General features: G+C 40.9%; 1 protein-coding gene across 2 annotated transcripts in view; it reads right to left on the bottom strand.

The window, feature by feature from the left end:
- Positions 1-24,537, bottom strand: part of SGMS1 (sphingomyelin synthase 1) — a 442,300-nt gene that overhangs the window by 165,488 nt on the left and 252,275 nt on the right. For both annotated transcript variants that reach the window (XM_077454148.1, XM_077454149.1), the window contains one exon: positions 14,853-14,910. The gene's annotated coding sequence lies outside the window, so the exon portion shown is untranslated. The remainder of the gene's footprint in view (positions 1-14,852; positions 14,911-24,537) is intronic.

The following is a 24,537-nucleotide window of genomic DNA, read 5'->3' as shown; positions in this document are numbered from 1 at the left end:
CCTAAACATACAGCCAGAGATACAATGAAATAATATGGATCAAACATATCCATGTGTTAGAATGGCCCAATCAAAGTCCAGACCTAAATACAATTGGGAATCAGTGGCAAGACTTGAAAATTGCTGTTCACAGACAGACACTCTCCATTCAATCTGACATAGCTTGAGCTATTTTTCAAAGAATGTACAAAAATGTCAATCTTTAGATGTGCAAAGGTGGTATAGACATCCCCAAACTTACTTGCAGCTGTAATTGCAGGGAAAGGTGGTTCTACAAAACTATTGACTTGGGGGGGGCTGAATACAAATGCATGCCACACTTTTCACATTTATTTTTACAATAATTTGAACACCAGTTATTTCCCTTCCACATCACAATTATGTGCCACTTTGTGTTGGGCTATAACATAAAATCCCAATAAAATACATTAACATTTTTCATTGTAACAGGACAAAATGTGGAACATTTTAAGGGGTATGAACACTTTTTCAAGGCACTGTAACTTGCTCAGAAGCGAGCCCAATTCCTAAACCTTCCAGTTTTGAGGTACACTATGGATGTAAAAAACCTACTACAAATCAGATTGCCCACACAAGTGTAGAACAGGCAGTCAGCTCAATCTGATTTCCAATCAGAGTTCAATTAGCCCATTCTACTAGGCTTGTGCTGCAATGGAAAGGTACAATATATTTTACCACTTGGTAGAAAATAAGACATTAGACGAGGACATTAATATTAAAGGCATGCCAACTCAATGCCAATTCATTAGACGATTGCTGGAGCAATATATCCCAGTTCATATCTTTTGTAACCTTTATGTTCAAATTATAGCAGGATGAACACAGACAATCTCCCATTGGATTATTACAGTAATTTGTCAGAACAATTTGTAAGTGTAAACAAATAAATCTGAACAAGTGTTCTAACAATACCAAATGACTTGATTCAGACCAAATTAATACACAAGGAGCTACAATGAGTCTTATTTTATCCTTCAAGTAGCATGCCAATTCTATAGATAAATATGCTCTTCAAATTCAAGGAAGAGAAAATGCCACGCAACAAAATTTCTGCAGCTGTGCTCTGTATTAATATTTTAACAAATTGTTACACCAAGTAGACCCTTTGGGATGGTTCACACTGGGGCAACAGGACTTAGGCCGCGTACACACGCGCGGACTGTTCGCCCAACCTTGTTCGTCAAACAGTTTGACAAACAGTCCGCTCAAAATTAGCATGAGCGGACTTGACCACACACGATGAACGAACAGTCCACTGAAACCGTGCGCGATGACGTGAACGGCACGTACGACGGGACTAGAAAAACGACGTCCTATACACTGCAATGCAACCTTCGGCGTGTAAATTCTTTCTGAGCATGCGCAAGACTTAGTTTGACGAACAAGCCTACACACGAGCGGACTGTCCGCTGAAACTTGGTTTGAGCGGACAGTCCGGGATTTCCGAAAAACTTTGTTCGTCAGACTGTCCGCTGAAACTGTCCGCTGAAGCCCACACACGAGCGGACTGTCCGCTGAAACACTGTTCAGCGGACAAAGTTGGGCGAACAGTCCGCGCGTGTGTACGCGGCCTTACAGCGTGACTTTCCGAGGCGATCTCAGCGAGACTTTAACTTACAACACGACTTAAAGTTGCCCCCAGGACAGGCGACTTTGGCTGTGGCCAATCATAGAATAATCAGCTCTCTGGGAGAGAGGGGTTTGCCTGGGTAAACTACTTTCCTTTACTGTAAAGTCGCTTCAATATAGATGGAGATCCAACTTGGAGGCTTCTTCTATTGAATTCTATGGGTACAAGTCACCTTGAAGTAGTACAGGAACCTTTTCAGAAGTCAGAGCGACTTCAGTAGTGTACATTAAGACGGCTCTCATTAACTAGAATGGAATTTCTGATGTCAAGCGACTTGGGGTGAATTGAGGTCTGACAAGTCAGATCCCCCAAGTCGTGGTAGTGTGAACCGAGCCTAAAGCTGCTTTTTTTTTTTTTTAAATAACAAACAAGTTATGCTTAGCTGCTCTGTGCAATAGTATTGCACAGAGTGACCCTGAACTGCCTCCCCTGTGGTCCTTCACTGGCATTCTTGGCTCCTCCTCTTCTTTATGTGCTTCTAAAGCAAAAGGCTTGCTAAGGGAGCAAACCTGCAAACTAGATCTTGAGCATCTATTGAGATACAGTATGGCTCAGCCTTCTCTTTGCTCACAAAATCTGATTGACACCTAATGGCTCCCACTGATGCTTCTGTGAGCAGAGAGAGTAGAGAGCTTCTGCATATGGGCATGGGGGGGGGGGGGGGGGGTGTGACGGGGCCATACAGGTACTGGGACTTTTTTTTTTTCTGTTACCTTAATGCAGGGAAAGCATTAAGGTAAATGTCTAAACTTTACATCTACTTTAAGATAATGTGTCAAGATGAAATTAAGGAACTGCCATTGCTTACAGGCTCTAGAACTGATCACTGCATCGCGATTTAGCGGGTCATTATCCTGGAACAAGCATGTCCATATTAGGCATCCTAACACAAGATCATCAAAAATCAACTTGGGAAGATAATCAAGAGTTCCATTCTGAGATGTTCATGTCCCTGTAAAACCTTACAAAATGTTCTGGATACTCTTTTGTTTCTATTGTCTCACCTAGTCCCCTTCCGCTACCCTATCTCTGTGCCTCATGGAGTATCAGCTCTGGACACATACACATTTGGCTGCAACTACTCCTAGACCTCACTGAAAGTCAGATAATCCATACTAGTCTATTGCCATTACTGTCCTAATCACAACATTTTCCCTGTAAGAGCTTTTGGAAATAAAAACAAAAAACTACAATTAAAGTGATACCAAAAACACTGTTTAATTTACATTGTCCCTTCTATTTGTGGATGATGGCACCGTAATTATTTTAATGCAAAAAAAAAAAAAAAAAACCCCATTTAAGTACTTATTTCTTAATCGACATACAGCTTTCACATGATCCAGTTCTTTCCTAGCCTTTCTGCAGGGAAACCGAAAGATGAGCAGGAGGAGCTTCTAGTCCTCGGCTGCTGGTCACATGTTCAAAAATAAGAAAACATCCTTTGCGATAGAGTAAAAATAAAAATCAATAAACTGTTTTCAATTGGCATACAAATATATATTTGAAATTAAATCTTTACTAATCTGTGGAAATAACATGGTGTGGGTGAATTTCTGAAGGTCACAGGCTGTGTCACCCCCCCCCCCCCCCACCTTTGAGTCTTAGAATAAAAAGTGAGGTGAAGCCTCCATTAATGTATTGTACCATCCCTATAGTGTTTAGCTGGTTAGTGAGCATGGATGAGAGAGAAAGTGGGCTGTCATTTACCACTGTGTATACGTCCACACATGTGACTCTATAGTCACACGGGCAGCTCAGATGCGATAGGAAGAAAAAAGCATAGGAACATTTGCGCTCAGCATAGAAACGCACTAAAAACTGAGAATGTGCAGAGTTGCCACCACAGCTGCAAACTCCCTAGCATGACTTGATGACATGGACAAAAGGAGGAGATAGACAGCAGCAGGATCAATCAGGTTTTTTGCACAATACAGAAAACAAAATCCCATAGTGATCAAGCATGAAAAGCATGTACCGTATTTGCCGGCGTATTAGACGACTGGGCATATAAGACGACCCCCTATTTTTCAAGTGAAAACATAGGTTTTAGGCAATACTCGCGGTATAAGACTAACCCCTTCTAAAGGCAACACCATTTTAAAAACACATTAGAACCATTAAAAAACACAAAGCAAGAATGCCAACTACTCATCCGCCATGCTGTGTTATGTCATAAAGTAAATCAAACAATAATAACACAAACAGAGATCTATTGAATGCCACAACTCTGGAAAGTAGAATTTTTCACTAACCAAACCTATACCACTTTTGGGTTACATTCTATGGGAATTTTCCACCAAAATGCATTTAATAACCCCCCTGTCATATGTCCCAGATTTACCTGTCCCTCTTGGGTGCCTGGGACCTCAAAGGCAAATAGCAGGATGTATAGTAGTAGGAGATCAGTGAATGGATTTACCCAGGGAAGTATGGTGAGCGGTGTATTATTTTAATGAATACAACGCCTGCTTGGATTGGCAGAGGCTGTAGCATCATCAGCCCTTGCCTCTCTCTCTCTCTCTCAAAGCCAATCCGAGCAGGCTACTCTATGTAGCCTGCTCGGATTGGCAGAGGTTGTTACTCCAATCCAAGCAGGCTCTGTATTCATTAATAGAATACATCGCTCGCCGGGATTGGCTCAACGGCGTATACTGTTTGTAGCTGAAGCCACATACAGTATTAGCACACATTTGGGGGCTGACATCCATCGGGCAGCATTGTATACCTGTATACCCGGCGTATAAGACGACCCCCGATTTTTGGGCATTTTTTTAAGTGTAAAAGGTAGTCTTATACACCAGCAAATACAGTAATACACCATTTATTGACATTTTAACTGCCTGAGTCTATGTTTAAAATGATTGCTTCCATAGTTGATGGTTATGGATCTGACCCCCAATTCATATTATGTGAATTGCTGTTTCCATTCATGTATTCATCGTTTTTTCTGTTATAGCTCTAAAAACACTTAATGAAACATTGAAGCTGAAAAGCCCACCAATATAGCCAAGAATTGCAGCTAGGCCTCTTGCACACTGCAGCTTGAAAAAGCTCAGAGCAGCTTTTTTTTTTTTACTGAGCTAAAATGCAGCCTATGCATGTAAACAAGCGCCTGTTTTTTTTTTTGTAGACAAAAATTTGAAAAATTTGCATTTTTTGGTCAGTAATTTAAGCCTCGCAAGCAAACGTGCACATTTCTAAACAAATGACCATTAACATATTGTAAATGCAAGAACACGTTTGCACGAGTGCGAAAATGCATGAAATTGCACAATCAAAAATGCCTACAAATACATTCCCTCCACCTAAAAGATTTCAGGTTTGTTGTTCAACCGAGTTGTACAGTTTATAGGTCACATTAAAGGTGGAAAAGTTTTTTCTTTTATTTACATTACAGAAACCTGACATTTTAACAGGGGTGCGTAGACTTTATATCCACTGTATGTTATAAAATACATTGCTCATTATATCTACTGTATGTGTTCAGATGTGTGCAAAAGGCTTCCCTTCCATGGCAGACAAAGGATGCTATAAGAACTGACTTTCCAACTCAATACAGCCTAAACATTGTATGGCGCCCTCAGGTCAAGGTGGTGTCACACAAAGCCCAACAAAGGTGCAGCGCGGTGCACCCATTTCTATCCTGCTGTTGGAAGGAACTTGCTAAGCGTTAAACCCAATTTACAGTATATATTAATATAACATGATGCAAGCTCACCAGAGAACAGGTAAGTGATGATTAAACTGACCTAAAAAACAAAATTCAGAATGGTTTTACGCTATAAATATCCCAAAAGTTACAAATGTGTTATTGGCAATCCAGTGAGTAAATATATACACAGGGGCAAGGAATGCCATATCCACAGCACAGCAGGTAATATATTTTCTATCTCTGGGCAGTAGCCAGCCTGAAAACTTTTACATGTGCTTTCCTGATAATATGCAAAACATCCAAAGAATGAACAAGCTTATAAGCCTTTCCTAGAAAATTAACATTTAGAATGACAAGGGGAAATTATAATTTGCATTTCAAAGTCTCACTATACCTACAGATGTCTAATATAAGAAAGCTGAAAATACAGAAATATTAAAATAACTGATACGATACATGCCAGACATGGAGAACAGGTTTGAATTTAAAGGGAAATGAGATTCGCGATACGGTTTGCATCAGAATAGATCATTTCAGCAACCAAAGCATTTCTCCAGTAGCATGTATTGAAACACATACGTTTATGCATGCAAGTTTGTTCATCTATATTAACAGAATTCTGCTTCAGATGTGAACAGGTAAAGATGAATTGATTTGCAGCCATTCACTAGAATGGATTCCTTTGTTGTTGTATCACAATTCCCCTAAACATGTCACAATGTCACAAGTGTCATATTATCCAATCTTAAGAGTGAGACTTGTACAAACTGTATGTCTAGCTTCTCTGGAAATCTCATTATGCAAATATATTGCATTTACCTCATCTGCATCCAATTTATTAGGTCAACCATAGTGTATATTTATAGTGAGAACAAAAGAGGCCTACACATGCAGGGAGGTGCAGGTAAAGCACATTATTATTTACTTATTACAGACATATTACATATTGTACATGCACATCAGGCCTTGCCTTCAAGGAGCTTACAATCTAAAATATCTACTTGTTTTTCTGTCCTCCCTGTGAGACATCTGGTGTGCAGATATGCGCATGGCGTTTCCCACAGAATGGCGTGCATGCACACAATTCCCATGGGTGCCAGACAGGCTATTTAAAGGATGCTCATGCCCATGTTCCATGATGATTGGTCTACACCTGTTCCTGTAGCCCTGCTTCTATCCGGTATCTGACCTCTGTTGGTGACTCTGCTTGCTACTGACCTGATCTCGGATCCCGATTGCTCTTCTGCCTACCCGTTCCTGACTTGGCTCTGCCTTTGACCATGCTTCTGCACTAAGCTGCCTACCTGCTGCAGACCTTGGCTAGACCTGTGACTTTGCTTTTGTCTCTGATTTGGCTCCATGTCATCTCTGAGTACCTGCTGTGACGGTCAACCATATCAGTGTCAATTATCACAGCGTGTTCTTGTCTTCAGTCCGCTGAAAGCGTTACATAGTTACATAATTAGTCAGGTTGAAAAAAAGACAAGTCCATCCAGTTCAACCACAAACATTTGACAAGCCTTATGCCCAGAACCTGCTGTGTATGCAGAATGTTCCTTTAACCTTTAGCTTACTCATCCTGTATGGTTACCTCTCCTGACCTGATGGCCTGCCAGACTGCTTCAGCCTGCATCTCCTACTGCAAAGTTCTACCAGCAACACATCCTGGCACAGGTGTTCCCTGGCACCATCTATTCCATCTCCAGTGGGGCCTGGGCTGGCTACACAGAGGCCAACCTCGTCATCTCAGTCTCCTATTAGGCACGTGACACAGGTCCTCTTGAGCCCTCTGAATTTCCCCTAAGCCAAAAAGTACAGACAATGGCGAACAAAGCTTTCTTCAATGTTCCCAGACAGACATTTTTAAGATGACTAGCATGGCAGGTTCAAAAAGGGGTTCAATTTTTTGGACCCACTCTTGCAGTAATCTCCTGATGCTCAAGGAGCTTCAAGCTGGTAGTAAAAAAACTTTATTTGCTACAGCAATAAAAACTCATGAGCCTGGCATACCAAGGAAGAAAGAGGGAAAAAAAACACAATGGGGTTGATTTAATAAAGGCAAATAGTCTGTGTACTGCAAGTGAAGTTGCTTTAGATCTGAGGGGAACATGCAAGGAAAATAAACAGCATTTTTGCTTGCACATGATTGGATGATAGAAATTAGAGATTTCCTTGATTTCAGAGCTTCCCCTCAGATCTACAGCAACTGCACTTGCCGTGTACAGACTATTTGCTTTTAGTAAACCTCATTGACAATCTGAACTCAAAGAGAATACAGAAGCTGGCCAGTTTTATAACCAGTGGAGATTTGGATCACTTTCCTTTCACTAGTGGTGACTGACTTTCAGCTACTATATTGTGCCAAGTGATAAGCAAACTCATTTATTTTAGGAATTTGTTGCCAAATGTGTTTGAAAAAACATAATTTTCTTCAAAAATTTCAGTTTAGCTGGTTTTCTAAATGACATATTTCAGTGTTAAGAATGACATACAGTCCTTAACCATATATACGTCAAAGGGTGGTGCGTCTCCCTTTACAGTAAGAATGTGCTTATGGCCTATAACCACAGCAGCAAATAGCATCAAACTGAATGCCATGTGAGACAATGCAAATAGCATTAAAAGGTCAAGAAATGAAAACTAAATACCTTTTCAGTCTTTACTGCAAGACAATATGAAAAAGCAGATTAGTTGGACTTTTTTTTAGCTAATGATGCGTAAACTGAAAAAGCTTTTGAGACCATCAGTTGCCATGACCAACTCCGGCCCCTCTAAGACTAACAGGAGACCTGCAATGCATTCTTATTCTAGAATTCAGCACCCAAATGCCCCAATGCCCTAATACAGAAACATGCTCACAGAAATTTCTATAGTCTACGTGTTCTCATAATGGAACTCTTCTAATCTGTGTGAACCTGTCTATGGTTAGCAACACCTAAAGCAAAGGATAAACACAGAGCTGCAGAACTTCAGGTATGGTGTAAGTGAAGGAAAATGGAGTGTAGTTAGAGTAACTATAAGAGGATGCGGTCATATCCACCAATTAATCTCGGTGCTCTAAGATGTCATTGCTACAAAAATCCCAACCAATTTATATTCATATAACAGGTCAGAATTTCTGACCAACCAAAACGTTAATCTTGACAATAGAATGGGTGGATTAGGGAGGGCCATAAATGGCATTTCATTTAAAGGGACACATGTAGTGAGAGAAATATAGGGACCACCATTGCTGGTGTTCTAAGAACACTTGTCTTGTCTGGCCACCCTGGGCTTCCATAATTTCTATGTCATGGACCCAGAACAAGAAAGACCTTCCAAGAGTCAAGAGTAAAGTCAGAACTTCTGATCTGCATTCCTGTCCTAGGTGCCTTAAGGCACTTGAGACAGTGGATCAGTGTGGCACCCAGACAGTTAAGCCGGCCATAGACGGTTTGAATCTCGGCTGGTCCAGCAGGAACCATGTATGTGCAGGCTGAATGCACCAAAGTTGATTGATCAATCTACTTTGGTACAACCAGTGTCTCGGATTTTACATGCAATTATTGCTAGTATAGCCACTAGCAATAACCACTGTGTTCTCCTGGCCGGGACAAGCTCCCTCCAACCCTTTCACGTCTTTTACAATGGTAAGGCTCCAATGGGCCATATTCTACTATGTACTAATTGAAGGGGGAGGTAGAGTCCAGCATGGTCATCCAGGTGTCATGATTTAGGGCTTTTCCATCCGTTTTAACATAGAAGCCTTTCTAAAGATGATTAAATCTACAGCTCACTGTGCTATAGTGTGATCAGTAAGTTGTTAATTGAATAATAAACAAAATAATAAAGAATGCAGCATACTTTGCAGTTACCCAGAGTGTATGCTTATTTTAACAAAACCCTTCTTTATACAATTTTTTTTTCTTCAGAAAATCATTAAATAAAGCTGATTATTATAATATTGGCCAAAAAAGAAGTGTAGATAGTAAACGTTGTAGTGATGTTTATGTTGGTCACTGTAGCATCCCCTTACCCTTGTGGTCAGTGATGAAATGCACTTTTACTTTAGTGGTCATTGGAGGAATGCCTCCTCCTGTTGGTGGTTAGCGGGTAAATGCCCCCTTATATATTAGTTGAAGACAGAAACTAATACCGCTCCAGGTGATATGCTCAATAGACTGAATGATCAGGTGCTGGTTCAGTCCGTGAACGGGATAGCATGAAGACACGGGTGAGGGAGATGACGGCACTCTGATCCTCAAACTTCAATGCTTTATTGGGTAAAATCTACGTATAACATCAGAAATCCATGATACATTAGGGCAATGGCAGCTAAGTTAACATGTTTCACAAACTAAATTGCTCCAGTTTGTGAAACATGTTAATGTAGCTGCCATTGTTCTAATGCATCGTGGATTTCTGATGTTATATGTAGATTTTACCCAATAAAGCATTGACATTTCTGAGGATCGAAGAGTGGTCATCTCTCTCACACTTGCCATTATATTGGATAACAGTTGTGAAATGCCTGCTTACATTGATGGTCAGTGAGAGAAGGACTCCCTGAAACTGGTGGTTAATGTAAACGGTATTCCATTAAATTGGTGATAAAACTGCCACTCATATTTGTGGTCAGCGCAATGCTCCCTAATATTGATGATCTTTGGGAACAAAGGCGAATTACATTGGGCTGCAGCGAAAAAAATACCCACAACACTGACAGCTAAAATGAAAATTGGTGTCAGGTACTTATCTGATAGACAAGAATAGAGGCTCCACTAGTCACACGCTGATAGCTTTGCCGAGTGATTTTGGTGCTGGAACTATGCAGGTACTGTCTGGTGGGAGATCAATCCTCCTCTGCCTAATGCTCATGGGAACCCAAGCAACATCTGGGAGGAACCCAAGAGCTTTACAGAACTCTGAATGAGAAGGCTTCTATAGACAGAGCTGTCATAGAACTGCTTTAGGACAATAAAGCGGGAGTCCACCGGGACTCCGCGTTTTTTTTTTTTTTTTTAAAAGCCAGCAGCTACAAATACTGCAGCTGCTGACTTTTAAATAGTGACACTTACCTGTCCAGCGCGCCCGCGATGTTGGCACCCGAAGCCGATCGCTCGCTCGTCTGTCAGGTCCTGCCGCCGCCATCTTGGGTATGGGAATCAGGAAATGGAGCCTTTCGGCTTCATTTCCCGGTTCCCTACTGCGCATGCGCGAGCCGCGCGGCGCAATCCGGACGGTCCCCGCTGCCTCTGGGAGCTGTGTGTTTCCCAGCAGGCAGCGGGGCACTTGCTGAAGGGTGCGGGCGCTTGCGGAAAGGGGCGTAACGTACGCCCCTTTCCGCAGAGAGCTAGCCCGGAAGTGGGTGCAGTTACCTGGATTATCCAGGTAACTGCACCCCCCTCCCCCCTGAAAGGTGCCGATTGTGGCGCCGGAGGGGGGGGGATTCCGATGAGCGGAGGTCCATTTTAGGGTGGACCTCCGCTATAAGGACAGAAAATAAATGGATGCCACATAACCAACTTGTGGGGTCAGCGAAGCACAACTGAAAGAGTAATTCACTAAGCATAAAATACAATCTGCTCATATTTGAAAACCTGGGTAGAAGTTGCATGCTGCATCAAGGCCTCTGTATTGTAAAGTTCTACTCTTATCAAGATGAGACACATAATATATTATAATATTAAACTACATATATTTCATGCCATAATATTGATTTGAGTGATTGAAATAGACTTGCACAATACATGCAACTGCCACTCATACTTGCAGATGTTTGCAAGAAAAAGAAAAAAAAACACCTTTAAATTAGAAACAGACTAGATAGGAGCTCCTTAGTGGCTAGTAGGGCTGGGTTCCAGGAAATTCTGTATTGGAAGAGGTTGGAAAAGCATTCACGTGTCCTAGAATGAATTACTTCTTAACAGTTTCCAGGTCAGCCACAAGTATAAACTGCAGGGAGTAACTAATGAAAGTGCAAGGTTATGAAGAATTATAAAATTTGCATGCGTTTAACTAAAGGTTTTAAATTCAATGGAAATACTATTTAAAACTCTTACAACACAAAATACACCTACACCACCATATAACCATAAACAATGAGATTGCTTTTCCAAAGATTTAACTCCTTTACAGTCATAGACATCATAAACCTTTGTGACTGGAGAGGCAATTTAACAAATTTTGTTTCTCATTAGGAGCAATACACCAGACATCGCTCTCTGCCCCCTGACAAAAGAGGAAGTGTCACAGAATTGATCTCCCGAGTGATTTTACCAGTAAGAAACTGAATTGAAGTCAATGAAAAGTCTAAAGCAGCCCCATACATGAATCAGTTTTTTTTTGTTGAACGAAAAAAGGACTTGTAGAATTGTCCCTGCTAAGCTATTGTATTCTGGCAGTGGGGAGACTTGACCGCCTTCAGAATACACTGATTGTGCTGCCGGCTATCGTTAGCGAGTGGCAAAAATCCAACAGGGCAGTTGTACAGAAGTCAATCGGAAGAAATTCAATCGATGTATGGGCAGGGTGGTTGTACAGAAGTTGATCTATCAATTGATTTCTGTACAACCCCCCTGCCCATACATGGATTGAACATGGGCTGGTGCCTGCTGAAATGAATGAATTGAATTCCATATATGCCCGGAATTTGACTCTATATAATGGTGAGCTTCATTAGTTACTCATGCTGCCCAATGTAGCATTTAGCCTGGGCTCACACATGTGAGGTACGAATTGAAGCTCAGATTTCCCTGCCAAGAGAAAACTCAGTTGTTCAGCGTTTCATGTCAGTTTTTGATCAGTATCAGCTCAGGATTGCTTCAGTATCAGCTCAAGATTGCATCAGTATTTTATCCTGTTCACAACAGAACACATCTGCGATAATAGGCCTGAATTCGCACCTGAGCTGGACCGCACTGCCTAGAAAACGCACACTTTTTTGTGCAATGCGGAGTGCGAATGCACTGTAGATATGTGAACCAGCCTCATTAAAATGAATGTATTTCGAAATGTCCTGCAAATTGGATGGGGTGTAAGCCGCATCTAATTCGCATAGGTGTGAATGGGGCCTTAATGATCATGGTACAGTATAGAGAGCTGTGGTCTCCTACAGTAGTAATTTGATTAAAAAAAAATAGGCACAGATGTTTGAAGCTTTTACAAGCTTCTGCTACAAAGTTCCTGGTAAAACATGGCTACATAGGTTTACCTTTGAACTGGGAAAATTCAAAAATCTGAAGGGTATCACCAACTATTTCTAAATGGGAAAGAAAGCTTCTGGACACTAAGCTGGGATTAATTTTCCCCAGTTGAATACTACCGCTTCTCGCCATATGAAGCTGGTAATGGTGATGTTATAAGTGCGTTCCCCTTAATCCCCCCCAGGGACAAGTGTGCATAATTACCCAGCGCATACATGCTACCTTGTACAGCATTCCTTTATTAGAATGAAGGTTTGACCATTAGCACTTGCATGATTTGACAAGCCAAGTGTTAGAGTGAATTAAATATACTACTATAGCAAAAAATACTGCATTTGTGTTACTGTATGGGGTAAAAGCTGTAACGACAGGATTCAGTATATGATGTATATGACTTCCTTTTTATTACACAGACCTTTATTCTTTTCTACACCTTTACATGCAAGCCAAGCTGTGCAGTGAAACTTAATTACAGGGGTTGCACTACACACAGCATTGACTTATGTCGTGTACACGACCAGACTTTTCGACGGACTAGGTCCGACAGACTTCCTGACTGACTTTCTGAATGAACGGACTTGGACACACACAATCACACCAAAGTCTGATGGATTTGAACATGATGATGATGTATGACCGAACTAGAATAAGGAAGTTCATAGCCAGTAGCCAATAGCTGCCCTAGCGTCGTTTTTTGTCCGTCGGATTAGCATACACATGAACGGATTTCTCGGTCCGGCAGAGTTCCAGCGGAAAAATTTAAAAAATTTTGTATTTCTAAAGTCCGCTGGATTTTTGGTAAGCAAAAGTGGCACAGTTGCCTGTGCATTACCAGCCAAAGGAACAGGTGATACAACACTACAGGCAAGGATATGTCAGCTGATCACCATTACATGACAGCGATTAATAGCCAATAATTGATACAATAAAACAATTGATACATACAGCTACCTCGCCATTTAGAAATGTCTCTTTTTACCAGCCAAGTTACAATTAAAAGTACAATGCGGGAAATTGCCAACACTGAAGAAGACGACAGTATCTTTGTGCATGGTAACCAATCAAGCTTCTAGCTTCAGCTTGTTCATTCATTTGCGTTTCAAAAATGAAAGATAGAAGCTGGTTGGTTGCCATGCACAGCTGCTCCCGTTTTAATAAATTCCCCTAAAAATGTTAATATCCAAGCATGCACAATTACCTTGCAAATTCAGATATCTGACACACAAACGTATACAATAAATAAAATACATTAACCTCAATATAGATCTACATCTTGCAGCATTAATGTCCTTTTCCCCAGACACCATCTACTATTAGCAGACCTTGGTAGGTTAACTAAAGAAGATTATATATGAAAACACCTTGAGACATAAGGAGCTTAAAGCACTTAGATTAAACACAGAGTCTAGTGTGCTGTGCACACAAATGGCTGCACACGGTTCTCTAACCGTCACAGTTGCGTCATAACTTCTGTCATATAAGGGAAGGTCAAACAGGAAAAAAAAAACAAAAAAAAACGCCTTGATGATAAATGTAAACTTCAAAATAAGAAAAAAAAAAAAATACAATGTGTGCAGAAATATCAGACAAATGTTTTTATATCTTGTGAAGAAAAAAGAAACAGAAAGCATTAGGGCCCATTCACACCAGCACATGTAATCTAGCACTGGTGTGTGCTGGAAAGCAGCAGTGCCTATCAACTGAAAGCATCCGATCACACAGATTTTTTTTTTTTTGTGCAAACTTTATTGGAATTTCACAAAGTGACATTTCATTCATTTCGATTGACCACAGAGTGGCAAAATGCAGTAGATTGCATCAAACTGAAAAATTGCACTGAAAAAAAAAAAAAAAAAAGTAGTAGTACATGTTGTACCTTTTTTTTTTAGCGCAATGGTGTGAACTGACATGATTGAGAGCAAAGCTTTTTACCTTGTCTATGCGTTGGGACTGCGTTGAGAAAGGCTACTCAGCTCAGCCTTTGAGCCCTTTCACACTGGGGCCGCGGTTAAGCACCTCTCATATTAGTGGCACTTTACTGCCGTTTACGCGGCACTTATAACCCCAAAGAAGGGGTTAAAAACTCTACTGTTGCTGCGCTTCTGAATCGCTTTTCAGGCATGCTGCCTGTTCATTACAATGGGCAGGGTGTTTTGAGAGCGCTAAATACAGCTCTCCCAAAAAAAAAAAACTAAAGTCTACAGGACTTTTCGGAATGTCCCGCAAGCGCACCGCCCCAGGTGTGAAAAGTGCCTGAAAACCGCCCCATTGTGAAAGGGGTCTAACACATCTGATGTAAATGGGTTTGTTAAATAAAAAATGCACAAGCTTACATGAAAGGGAGGATTATAAGAAGATAACTTACTTCAAAGTGATTTTTTTGATCCACTCCTTTGACTACATCCATCCTGAAGCTGTTATCACTGAATGAAAAAAAACAAAAAACGAAACAACTCAGTATACACAGACTTTACAGCAGACGTACGAAGAGAAGAGTTTTACGTTTTAAGGTAAGCTATGCAAAAGTTACGATTTCAGGTATATTTTAAAAGCTATATGAATTTTGTTTTTCCCTTTTTCTGTGCTAAGCAGACCTCATTGAATTTTCAGACATAATGGGGGAGATTTACTAAAACTGGAGCACTCAGAATCTGGTGCAGCTGTGCATGGTAACCAATCAGCTTCTAACTTCAGCTTGTACAATTAAGCTTTGACAGAAAAACCTGGAAGCTAATTAGTTTCCGTGCAGAGCTGCACCAGATTTTGCATGCTCCAGTTTTAATAAATCTCCTCCAATTTGTCCCCATCACTTTCACACAGAGTGTTTATTTATATAGTCAGCATACGAGAATACCACCGTTACGTCTGCGTAGACACAACAGTCCATGAAGACATGAAATATTAATGGACTCTATTTGTGTCCACCTTACATAGAAGAGTTCTGTGATATACACCTACCTGTACATGGCAAAATTGGACATTCTGAAATGTGAAGCAATATTTCAAAATATCTAAATTGCATCTTCAATCATGCCCAAGATATTGGATTTCCTTTCAATAAAACTGATAATAAAAGTGCCACCCTACAAAGTATTAATTATAGTAAAACCTTGGATTGTGATGATAATTTGTTACGGAAACAAGTTTGTAATCCAAAGAACTTGTATATCAAAGCAAATTTCCCCATAACAAATCATGGAAACTCAGATGATTCGTTCCACAACCATTCATTCATAGGTCCTTCAGTTTATAGTCCATATAAAAAGATTATAGCAAAGGTTGTGTAACCATAAAATGTCCATCCACAAATGGAAGCCTCCACAAGGGGATTAGAAGCAAAATCCAGTAGGACCTATAGAGTATAAAAGAGAAGAGGCGCCACTAAGTGTAGCAATATGGTTACATTGAATGAAGATAGAACATTTAGCAACTCGCATGGTTGATGATTAAAAGAGGCACATCTAAGTATGCAGGACTCTGGGGTAAAGCTGTCCACATGACTATCCCCCGCACCACCAGCTCTCACTGCTGTCAGTCTGCAATCATGACCAGGAAGACTACCCTGCAATAGAGCGATCTGAAAACGAAGCTTGAAACGCTCGTGGAGCGCAGTGTAGAAGGGACGACAATCGATAGCGGTGCAGAGGATGGTCTATGTGGACAGCTTTAACCTCAGATGCCTGCATACTTCGATGTGCCTGTTCCTCAACCATGCGAGTTTCTAAATGTTGCACCTTCTTTAAATGTAACCATATTGCTACACTTAGAGGCGCCTCTCTTCTCCTTTATACTCAGGTGTGACATGACGCTACTTGTATATAAAGACATCGCTTGTATATCAAGTTAAAATTTATAAAAATAAAAAAAATGCTGGTCTTGCAAAACACTCAGACCAAGTTACTCTCAATCCAAGGTTTTACTGTAAATACTTTGGCTGTCTGCAGCTCTAAATGTTGCTGTAATAAATCAAAGACCTTTGAGTCTTTGTTAACGTAAACCAGGGTAATTCAAATAGATCATGATGAAAAAAAATGCACAACTTGAGGGAAAATGCATGGTAAACCATTAGTAGCGCCAAAGATGAGCCTAGTACACACAGCTTATGTCGGGCAACATTGCCCGGTTCAATAAAAAACTGGTTGACATTTAGCCTGTGTGCATGCCACAGTGTCCAACAGAAGCCGGCTCCTGTCAGGCGAGCATGCTGGAAAACCAGCAGGCGACCGGCTGCCAATCAGCGCCCTCAGCCAATATCCCCTTGTCAGAACAGAATAGCACAGCTATTGGTTGAATGAAAAAAATACTAGTGTGTGTACTAGGCTATAAATAAGCCGTTATATCCAATTCTGAACGTTTTCTGTAAAAGTCTTGTTTGCCCCCACACCTCCCCTTTTGATCTTTAATTGTGAAAGGCTCAAATGCTGAATTTGGCCCATTCCTGCTGAATTGGCTGCAATTCAAGCCACTTGTTGAAGGAGCTGGGTGGAAAACTGCTCTTGTCAGAGCACCGATCAGATGAAGTTACTGCTAAGGTATTTTAACAACCGGCTGTCAGAATACAATAGCTGTCAGAAGAGATGTCTTAACGACGTGGATGGAGAAATCTCCACTACCGGCTATTGTATTCAGACAGCACCCGCAGTTGTCAGAATACACAAACAATAAGTGCATCTGATGTATTTCAGCTACTGTTCGGCCAATAACATTCCACCCAACTCAATTTTTAAATAAACTTTACCAAGTCAGGTGGTGCTTGCTGGGCCTCCCATAGCTCTCATTTTGGACAATTCAACAGGTATCGGCCAAAATTTGAGCTGTTCATGGCTAGCTTAATTCAGAGGCCTAGGAGGTTGAGCTCCATGTTTTCAGATGTTCATATATGCCAAGAACTTCAGCTACCTGTATCCATTTAATGGTTGTTTAGTCATGTGGTTTTCACCAATGGCGAACCTTGCATATGCACTTGCTAATCAATTTGATACCATCCAGGTGTTTAGCAGTATTAGGAGCCCTCTCACACTATATGTCCTGGGCTGAGCTGGACCAATACAAGCATGTATAAAATATCCATAATTTCAACTCTTTTTAAAATTGTAAAATCCTGAATAAAATGCAAAAATTCTGTGTCCATGAACATTACCAATCTGACATCCTACTTTGTATATCACTCTGGACGGATTCGGCCCCTGAAGGCTTCAGTATCTAAAACTAGCTCCACTCCCTACTGCCCCCACCCACCATTCAGTGGCAACAGGATGACAGGGAGCTTAGATAGAATTGAAATAAAATAAAAGGAACCTTTCACATTCATGCACTTTGGAGCAGTTTAATTAACCACTTCAGCCCTGGAAGAATTTATCCCCTTCCCGACCAGAGCACTTTTTGCGATTCCGCACTCCGTCACTTTAAGTGACAATTGCACGCGCAACCTGGCTCCCAAACAAAATTGACATCCCTTTTTCCCCACAAATAGAGCTTTCTTTTGGTGGTATTTGACCACCCCTGCGGTTTTAATTTTTTGCGCTATAAACAAAAAAAAAAAAAAAAAGAGCGACAATTTAAAAAAAAAAAAAGCATTATTTTTTACTTTTTGCTATAATAAATATCCCCCAAAAATATATAAAAAAAAACTATTTTGTTCCTCAGTTTAGGCTGATAAGTATTCTTCTACATATTTTTGGTAAAATAAAAAAAATTTAAAAAAAATCGCAATAAGCGATTATTGATTGGTTTGTGCAAAAGTTATAGCGTTTACAAAATAGGGGATAGTTTTATGGCATTTTTATTAATTTTTTTTTTTTTTTACATTTTTTTTATCGCGTCTGCGCTCATTATGGCAGACACAGACATTTTTAACACATTGTCATTTATACAGCGATCAGTGCTATACAAATGCACTGATTCCTGTGTAAATGACACTGGCAGTGAAGGGGTTAACCACTAGGTGGCAGTGTAGGGGTTAAGTGTGTCCTAGGGGCGTGTGGCTCTGTGTGACATGTCACTGATCTCTGTTCAAATCACAGGGAGCAGAGATCAGTGACACTGTCTCTAGGCAGAACAGGGAGATGCTTGTTTACATTAGCATCTCCCCATTCTTCCTCCCGTGAGGCGATCGAGGGAATCCCCGCGGCGATCGAGTATACGGAACAGGTGACCCGACTCACGGAGCTTTCTGCCATCGCGCGCGCTGGCCGACTCTTAAAGGGCAATGTACAGGTACGTGATTCTGCAAGCGGTTAAGGCCCCTTTCACACTGATGTGCTTTTGGTGCATTACCATTGACTTACAATAGAAGGTGACTTTTGGTGCACTTTTGAAAAACTGCACCAAAGATGCAGCATGCAGGACTTTTCAAAGCGTAGCACACCTGCGGTGTAAACAGTTACATAGGATTTAATGGGGAATAATTTTCATGCACTTTTGACGCCCTGGAAACACATGGCAAAAGCCTACCAGCGCAAAAAGGAGCCAAAAAACATAAAACTATTACTAAGGGAAGCTTCACACTGCCCCGCTGTGATTTTGGTGCAGTTTCAGAGAACACACAAAACTCCTGCATTCTGCATCTTTGTTGCGCTTTCTGAAACTGCACCAAAACTACTTAGAATTCTATGGGAAAGCTCAGCTAACCCGCACAAAAACCACAGATTAGCGGTACTTTGCCCAAAGCGCATATGATTGCACCAGGGCAGTGTGAAGGTGCCCTAACTTTGCCCCTCTCCCTGTAAGGTTCATGGCAGAATTATTCTTCACCTCTTTAATAAAAAAGACCCCCATAAGAACCTGCTTTTATTTATTTTTATTATAATTTTCAACAATTTATAATCATGACGATACAGTCAATAAAAACAAAAAAAAATTAATGCAACAGCACAATTGGTCAGCACAGCCCTGACGAGGGTCAAAGGGCATGATCAGGACAAATCCACATAGAAATAATTCTCCCACAACGGTTCTCACGTAGCTGCCTATGGTACCGAGAAAAACAACACTGCACACCAAGACCTTCTATACAGTACAATAAGGTACCTACCCCCCTCAGATTGTAATAGGGCCCACTACATACAGTACTGTGGTGGTGCTGACGGATCATTTGAACCTGCTTTTATTGTTGCAGAAGATACTGAATTTCTGTTCCCATATGCCTTCATCTTGGTTTTAACATCTTTGACCAAACATAAAAAAAAAAAACGCTACATTTGTACACGCAGGACTAGCTGAATTCGGAGCTTTCATCCATCCTCCCTGTCAACACACATACTATTATTGCACTGCAGCCTCCCAATTCCTAAACCTGTCATTTTATTCATGTCAAATTACACAGCAGAAAACAAAACAGCTGTCATAATTAGAGATGATTGTGTATAAATTGAAGCCGCACAATTCTGGAGCAGAAATAGAGAATCTTTGTGCAAAGAAAGCCAGAAATTGCCATGACCTCCCTGCGGTTGACTAATTCATCATTTCGCACAAACAGAGGAGCTGTGTGGTCCTGATTGATCTTACAGAGATCGCTCCAGGTCAGTCCAAGAAAATCCAAAGCCCCAAATCAACACAGCTGCATGCAAAACAGTAAAGGCCCGGCAACTTGGTTTGACTCTAGAAGTATTTGCTTGGTACACTTATTTTGCTTTGCCTGCCTGTAACATCGATCAGTTATAAAAAAAAATACTGATTTGCATAAAGTTTGGGTATTAAAACCCAACTAAAGCTTTAGTTTGAATAAGCTAAATAAATTCTAAAACGTACAGCACGGCGGTGATGCTGTTCCTAACCAACAAAAGAGGTGCAGAGAACAGAGTTGGAGCCGCTTGCTCTGATCTCTCTCTGCCTGTCCATGTCACCCCTTCCTCCTCAGCTTAGAGGGCAAGAAACATTGCACAAGCAGAGAGAAGAATGTGAGCCGTCTACCGACAGCTCACATCCCTTATGATGAGGTCACACCTGGCAGGAATCTGCAGCAATTTTCTATATGGGAAAACTGCCACATTATCAGGCGTGGACCAACGCTAATTTATATTTCACGCTGAAATAGAAACATGTGCAGGTGACGCAGATAGACCTGAAACAGGTCCATTTGTCCTATTGATGTGGATTCTGTTTATGCCGAGGAAAATTTGTGACATGCGTCAGAAAATTTAAAGCCGCCAGGTGTTGCGGGAACGTCGTGGTTTCTGTGCCCTATAAAAACTAATATCTTGGCTAAAAAGTTGGTGAAGATATTACCTTCAGATCTCTGCCTTGTCTGGCCAATCGCAGATCTGCAAACTGGGCTGACTCCTCCCTCTACCTAGATGAGTAGAGCGGAAGAGGCAGCAGGCAGGTTTCCTCCGATGAGTTTTTGCCAGCGCCAGGCAATTTATAAAAAAAAAAAAACTATAATAATCCTTCTGCATGAACCCTAAACGGAATCATTGCATTATTTTTTTCTCAGGTAAAAAGCCCAAAAAAGGAAAACAAATGCAGCCACTACATCCAAGAATTGGTAAGATGCAATATAATGCAGTTTGTTGTTTATTACTATCGTAAAAAAAAAAAAAAAAAAAAAACGAACAGCGTAAACTGTGGGCATTATTTTTCAGTTTGATTTCCCCAGTGCTGCTTGGAGCTCTAGGGATAATTCTCCACTTCCTTGTAGTGTTAATTAGACAAGCCTCACCCCCTCGATTAATCTTATAATACAGTCTGTGCCTAAGCAACCCATCATTAAGCCTGGGCACTGTCACCTGGGGCGTGCCTATAAACAATTGGCGACTTCAAACAAGCCACTATTTGCATATTGAATCTGGCAGGGATCCAAAGAGTGGCAAAAGCTATAAAGCCTAAAAAATAAGTTATGAATCAACAGTTTGAGATTCAGCTAGGTGTTTGCTTAGCTTAGTGGTTTTCTTTTTTTTTTTTGGCAAACATACAGGTTCACTTTAATCACATTTAGCTGCATCTATATTATCTCCTACTGAGCTTCCAGGCAACTCAGCCCTAGATTACTTTGATTTCCTTTGAAATAAAAGCTCTCAATTCAATTTTCAGGCCTCACCAACAGTCTATTTTTTTGGTTGTCCCTCAAAAATAGATTAATCTCAAGTACAAAGCAAAATTTGATTTTCAGATGTTAGGACTGTAAAATTACAGCATGAGAGCTGTCAAATCTTGTAAAAAACTATATATGAATCAGGTCATACCACCCTGAGTGTTTTGATCACTATCTATACACTAATGAGGTCCATGAGATGGCCACCATCTATGTACTAATAAGGTCTTGGAGATGGCCACCATCTATACGCTAATGGAATCCAGGAGAAGGCCACTTAGAACAGATGTGTATCTTTCTGTCTGTCCACCTTTTTAGATATCTACCACTATTCTACTCAACCTTTAAGAGAACTTGCATACACAGTTAATGACTGCCTGTATGCTCTCAAAACTGCACTAGTCCATTACTACTTCGCCTCACTCGGCTCTGTACTCCATTTACGACTCTACTATATATGAAAAAAATAAAAATAAATGGAGGTTTTCCATGAGCCACAGGAGATTGTGCCTTTGACACCTACAAGGCAGATATATGAAAAGTGTGATATAGGAAAAAGATTGTTTCATGTTAGAAAAGACACCGGAATGTGATTTTTTTCTACAATAATACATTTTTCCTATGGCACATTATGTGACATGCATGAAGAATGTGCCAATGAAATACGGTTTCTTATGACACCCAGGCACAAATCTTGATTCATTTTCATACCTGAACTATATAAATGATAATTGGAACCTGGTTGGTTACTATGGGCAACAGGACCTTTCCTTGTTCTTGTGGGGAGATGCAAACATGTACAGAGAGTTAAAGTGGACCTTCCTCCTTCCTCCACGTTTTGCCATCTTATACCTTAAAGTTACCCCTCAAAATCCAAAATATATTTAACTGTTTTATTTTTTATTTTTTGGGGTGTGGGGGGGGGGGGAGGAGGGGTTCAGAATTCTTCCCCTCTACTTTTTGAATTCTTACCTAGGGAAATTCAAATTTCTCTTGCCTGCAACCTTCAGGGATGTCCACACCACGCATGAGGGCTATGGATTACTCTATTGCACAGCACCACGCCATTGGACGGTGTCTTTCGCTTCTTAGTATTTGCGGGCTCCCCTGGATGACATACCACAGGACATACCTGTTGTCAGTTGGCTGGCATCCTGATGTCACAGAGGAAAATAGTAGCATGGGACCCTGTGTGAAGCAGTATGGCAGATCCTTACAAAACACCATTGGGCCTCCAATTATGTTTCTTGGGGATAACTCAGCAAAAGACATGAGTGGAGGTGGGGTCCAATGTTCCTCATTAAGAGCCTCTATATTAAAAATGATCTCCAGACAGTTTTGTATTAGATAGAGAAGGGAACAGTTAGTTAGAACCTCAATCAGGTTTTTTATTAATATCTGTGTTTCCAATGGGATTAAAGTGGTTGTAAACCCCATTCATGAAATCTAGCCTGGGCACATATATCAGTAGTGTTAGTGTAGTTGTAGTGTTTACTCATCTCTCTCCAAAGCACTGAGTGTCGTGTCTTTCTGCTTTTCCGTTCCTCGGTTATTAGCAGAGTCACTTCTGACAAGCTCTCCGACACATGCGAGAATAGTAGGTGCAAATTTGTGTCAGGGAGGAAGCCAAGAGATAGATAAGCAGAGAGCTCATCTATTCACAGTACAGCTCTGCAAGTTCCTTTGTTCCTCTGCCTAGGTGGAGTGTTGAGGGTGTCTTTCCTCCAATCAGCTCTCACACAGCGTTTGCCCAGACTCTTCTCCCACTGCTGAATGAGGAAACAAGATTTGTAACACGATTTGCACTTTCTAAAGCATGTAGAAAGGGAAAGACAGCAGATATGCATGTAAAACTTATGTAGGGAGATTTGTTTAATCTCGGTGCATCATCTGAGGCTTTTCACTTCACTGGGTAGAGGAGAGAGTTTACAACCACTTTAAATTCTACTTACTTCCTGTTCCAGTGGGAGAACATCAGAATAATATGAAGCCATGAGGAATCTCCCCAATGTGGGCAAGTACAGAAACAAAAACTGTTTTTTAGTAGGGAAGGGTCATAACCACTGCATGTTTTGTGTGTTGCTGCCTTCTTATTGACTAGTGTCTTCTAGTCCTAATGATACCAGTCCCATTATTTCTTATGCTAATGTAACCGGTACTGAAAAGCAAGGAGATATCACTCCAATCGAGTTGCAGGCAGCAATAAAAACTTATCAGATGTTTGAACTCTTTCCAGCTCTGTCTTAAAAAAAAAAAATGTAAAATTGTCCAGAAGCAGGTGTAAAGTAGACCTTCCATGGCAAATGGAAGGTCCGTTTTTTTCCAGCCCATTTCCCCCAACACAGACTGCTGTAAAAAGCTATTTATAAGCAAACCATCCCCCCCCCCCTAAAAAAAAACCCAAGGAGAACTCACTCTCTAATGGGCTAGAGGGATTTCACGCTCCCAGCATTATGATGCACCCATGCCTCCCAGAAACATTGGCCGAGGAAGATGCTTTTTTTTTGGATGAACAGTTTGGTTTACAAATGGCTTACAGGGCAAGAAGCTGTTCTAAAGTGGAATGGAAGGTCACCATTAATGAGACTGTCACCCGTTATTTCTTCCTTTACAAAAAAACGACAGCATTAACAACAACGTCAAGATGCTTTTATTTGTATGCAGTCAACCAAGTCATTTCAACTCACAATAGTATGACACCATTACATAATAGTCAGTTATGACAAGGAAAAAAAGAAATGCCCTGTCCATGTCATAGCATCACTTTTAATTCCCACAGCTATGACTTGTAGATGAATGCTGCTCTGTGTTACTGCAGGGTATGTTTGGCAATGATTCCTCACTATACTATATATAGTTTTCTTAAGCAAATATTTTTTTTGTGGCTCTCTTGGAAATTTCTTACAATGAGATCCTGCCAGTAACAACCCTTCTTGTTCCAGGCTTACAACATTGAGGCCCCTTTCACACTGCCGGCATCCAGGCGTCAGCGGTAAAGCAGCATTTTAGCGGCGCTATT

This window comes from Lithobates pipiens, unplaced genomic scaffold, assembly GCF_037356315.1.
Source record: "Lithobates pipiens isolate NorthernLeopardFrog02 unplaced genomic scaffold, aLitPip1_a1.2 Scaffold_25, whole genome shotgun sequence".
NCBI classification, from domain to species: Eukaryota; Metazoa; Chordata; class Amphibia; order Anura; family Ranidae; genus Lithobates; species Lithobates pipiens.
The sequence above is the reverse complement of the archived record's forward strand: the minus strand, read 5'-3'. Positions and strand labels throughout refer to the sequence as shown.